Source organism: Anomaloglossus baeobatrachus, chromosome 7 (assembly GCF_048569485.1).
Source record: "Anomaloglossus baeobatrachus isolate aAnoBae1 chromosome 7, aAnoBae1.hap1, whole genome shotgun sequence".
NCBI classification, from domain to species: domain Eukaryota; kingdom Metazoa; phylum Chordata; class Amphibia; order Anura; family Aromobatidae; genus Anomaloglossus; species Anomaloglossus baeobatrachus.
Window position 1 is genome coordinate 309652241 of NC_134359.1, and position 4748 is coordinate 309656988.

The window sequence follows — 4748 nt, forward strand, 5'->3', positions numbered from 1 at the left end:
CACCTCATTTGCTGCGTGGAGCTGACCGGAGCAGCGGTGAGTAGCGCGATCAGCTGAGCTGTCACTGAGGTTACCCGCGGCCACCGCTGGATCCACCGCTGGATCCAGGTAACCTCAGTGACAGCTCAGCCGATCACACGGCTCTCTTCATTAGCTGCGTGCAGGTGACAGGAGCGGCTGTGTCTTCTGCTGCTCCTGTCACCTGCATGCAGCAGAGCTGGATGCGACGCTGGAGGACCGTGGAGTACGCCGGACAAGGAGGGCTTTGTTGTGGGTAATAAATTGGTGATGAGGGAATGTTTGTGTTTTTAATTTCTAATAAAGGATTTTTTCGGGTGTGTGTGTTTATTTACTGTCACTTACAGATTAATCATGGAGGGTGTCTCATAGACGCCTGACATGATTAATCTAGGACTTATTGGCAGCTATGGGCTGCCAATAACTCCTTATTACCCCGATTTGCCAACGCACCAGGGCAAATCGGGAAGAGCCGGGTACAGTCCCAGAACTGTCGCATCTAATGTATGCGGCAATTCTGGGCGGCTGCTGGCTGATATTGTTAGGATGGGGGGCTTCCCATAACGTGGAGCTCCCCATCCTGAGAATACCAGCCTTCAGCCGTATGGCTTTATCTGGCTGGTATTAAAATTGGGGGGGACCTCACGCCGGATTTTTTAATTATTTATTTATTTTACTGCACAGTATAGACACGCCCACCGGCTGCTGTGATTGGGTGCAGTGACACAGCTGTCACTCAGCGTGTGGGCGTGTCTCACTGCAACCAATCATATTTGCCGGTGGGCGGGGAAAAGCAGGGAATACGAGATTGTTTAATGAGCGGCCGGCTTTTTCAAAAAAGGAAAAGCCGCTGGAGCAGAGTGAACGCCGTGCAGCGCCGGTGATCGGGGATCGGTGAGTATGAGAGAGGGGGGGACACTTCAGTCACTCGGGGGATTAGCGGTCACCGGTGAATCCTTCACCGGTGACCGCTAATCAGGACGCTACACAGACAGAGCCGCGGAGTCGCTGTAAAGTCCCCTTTACACACTGAAACTTGCTAGCGATGCATGCTGCACAGCGGGAAACAAAGGACCTAGGAATGGTCCTGAACGATTTGTAGCGATCACAACTTCACAGCAGGGGCCAGGTCGCTGATAGGTTTCACACACTGCAATGTCGCTGGGGAGGTCGCTGTAACGTCACAAAACCGGTGACGTTACAGCAATGTCGTTTGCGATGTTGCAGTGTGTAAACCCAGCTTTAGTATAGTGATCCACCATGGTTAAGGCATACGTGTAGCCTGAACGAGTTTGTGCTAGCTTCACATGATCAAGAGCGACTAGCTCGTTTGGTTTCTGAGAATGGATTGGATGAAGAGGAGCTCTGGCATCTTTCTTACCGACTTTGGTGAGGTTGCAAGCTGGACATTCACTACACCAATTTTCTATGTCTGACCGCATCCCAATCCAATAGAAGCGTTGGCATATGGTGGCTTCAGTTTTGTGCACGCCAAAGTGCCCAGACTGGTCGTGATAGGCATCAAGAACAATTCTGGCATCTCGGCGTGGGATTAGAATCTGATGTAGCCTTTCACCTGAAACCGGGTCTAAGGTATTGCGCAGGATCAAGCCCTTTTGAATGAAGAGTCTTTTGCACTGTCTCCAGAGACGATTAAGCTCAACATCAGGACATCTTCTGCGTCATCTGAAAGGTATTCTCCAAGTAGTCAGGTAATCATAGATCTCACCTTGGACACGAGACTCATTTTGAAGAGTTTTCCATCTCGATGGATCTCGGAATAGGTCAGGTTTCTGTGGAGAAACATCATCAGTTTGTGTAGCAGCAACAGAATTTTGTATAGCAAACCTTTCATAGAAGGGAGGCATCTCAACATCTTCCCACAGATCTTCCTCAGGAGGATCTTCTCCTTCGGGCAAACGGGATAACACATCGGCATTGATGTTGATCTTGCCACTGCGATACTTAATATCAAAGCAGAAGTTCGCTAATCTTGAAGCCCATCATTGAGATGAGCGAGAGGATTATTGTCCGTGTAAACGGTGAAGGGTGTAGCAGCGAGGTAATCTTTGAACTTCTCGGTGACTGCCCACACAAGAGCTAGCAGCTCTAACTTGAACGAACTGTAATTGCTATCGTTTTTCTCTGCACCTCTCAAGCTTCGGCTGGCATATGCAATGACTCTCTCTTTGTCACCCTGGACTTGTGATAGTACCGCTCCGAGGCCTTGGTGGCTGGCATCCGTGTAGACACGGAAAGGATGATGGTAGTCAGGGTACGCCAGAATTGGAGGTGAAGTCAATAGACTTTTCAACATCTGAAAGGCAGTTTCTTGTCGCTCAGACCAATTAATTGGAAGTCTTCTGTCGTAGTTTTCTCTAGGGTAACCTCGTAGGAGCTCTGTAAGGGGTTCTGCTATTTGCGCAAAATGAGGTATGAAGCGGCGGTAGTAGCCCGCAAAACCTAGGAAACTTCTGATTTCTTTGACGGTTCTTGGGGTGTTCCAGTTGTTCACAGCTGAGATCTTTTCAGGGTCAGGCTGGATACCTTCGGCACTTACAACATGACCCAGGTAGTTGACTTTCGGCTTGAGCAGATGACACTTTGACGGTTTTAGTTTCAGGCCATGTTCAATAAGTACCTGGAATACTTCTGCTAGGTGGTCTTCATAAGTGCGAGAGTATACGACAACATCATCAAGATATAACAGAACGCTCTGGAAGTTGAGGTGACCAAGTCATCTTTCCATGAGTCGCTGAAATGTAGCAGGGGTGTTGCATAACCCCCAAATGGCATACCGTTAAACTCAAAGAGTCCCATTGGGGTGGTGAAAGCTGTCTTCTCTCTATCCTCAGGAGCCATGGGTACTTGCCAGTAACCGCTGGTTAAATCAAGAGTGGAAAAGTATGCAGCTGAGCCAAGAGCGGTGATGGATTCTTCAATCCAAGGAAGAGGATAGGCATCTTTGTGTGTAACATTATTCAACTTTCGGTAGTCGACACAAAATCTGATGTTACCATCCTTTTTCTTCACCAGGACGATGGGTGCAGCCCATGGGCTTTGACTTTCTCGGATGACTTCAGAATCTTTCATCTTTTTTAACAGCTTCTTTACTTGTTGATAGTTAGCAGGAGGTACTGGGCGATGTCTTTCTTTGATAGGAGGATGATCACCTGTGTTGATCTTGTGCTGGATCAGAGTAGAATTGCCGAAGTCAAGGGGGTGTTTGCTGAAAGCTTGGCTGTGTCGTTTAGCAAGTTTAGTTACACCATTGATGTATTCGATAGGAGTGTTAGCATCTCCAACATTAAGTTCATTCCACCAGAAGGTAGTGGGTGTATTAGAGCCGTTGGGAGTGGCTTTTAATGACTTTTTTTTTTTTCCAAATGTTTTTATTAAATTTTTCAATTTTTATAAACATAACAAAGACCTTCATGGTTACAAAAGAAGAACATTCCTCTGACAGAATAAAACATAATAGGGGATATTGTCCCAACTTAAAATTCCAGACTGCTCTTTGGTAAGTCGTTAAAACCTGTGTCAACCCTAGGTATTTCCGAAGTTGCTGATGTGTCCCGATATACCCTTATCTGCTCATCTTCTCCGCTCTCCACAACCCACTACTGGATGATTCTTAATTTACCCAAGTTGTCTTGGATATCATTCAAGAGATACCACTCTGAGTGTGTAAAAGGTGTCATCACATTATTTATCTCTCCCGGGGTAAATTGGCGTTCAATAAAGTTTCTCCATCTCCCAAAAAACTTGCCTGTCAACCTGTCTTTGTCCCTTTCCGCTGCCATTTTTTCTAGTCTCAATAGGTTGTGTAATTCGCCAATGACTTCCTTCATGGATGGGCTCTCTCTGTGTATCCAGTGTTTTAAAATACATCGTTTGGCTATCATGGCTATGTCATGTAGTATTGCAAAATTTTTCTGTCCCTGCGCCTCCGAACCCCCTCTTACTCCTTTCTCAAAGGAGTGAAAAATCCACACCATTAACTCTAAATCACTAGAAATTCCCCATGTTGCTCTAACAAATGCCCTAACTTGATTCCAAAACCCCTGAATTTTCTTACATTCCCATAATCCATGTAACATATCTGTTTTCTCTTCTTGACACTTAGGACATCGCATATCTCTTCCTGGTATATTGAATCCCAAGATAGCCCTATGTAAGATTCTAAATTGAGTGTCCCTCCATCTCTCATTAGTAACATGTTTCCGCACTTGTACCCAACCCTTCAATATGGTGCCCACCACTTCTTGTCCTTTCAATTGTTTCCCCCAAGCTGTTAGGGTACGGCTATCTTCCCTAGATATAAGCACCCCCCGAAATATTCGGTAGATATGAGAGACATTGACACTTGCTATATCACCTTCCATAAGTTCATCAATCAAACTTCTGTTCAGTTCCCTTCCAAGCTCACTCAGATCTCCAAGCACCCCAAATTTTAATTGTTCATATTGGATAATATGCGAGCTATTGAGGTCATACTTATCTAGCACTTCTTTGCCTGTCATCCACCTTCTCTCCTCCACATTCATAACGTCTTTCACCCACCTAATGCCCTTCTCTTTCCATCTAATAAACAGCTTGTTTTCTCTTCCCAAGGGGAAGTTTGGAGATGCCCAAGGGTTCAAGTACTTAGACACTTTCCATGAAAGACTCAGCTTCTTTCTCACTGACTTCCAGGTTAACATAGTGTCTCGGAATATGATTGAGCACCT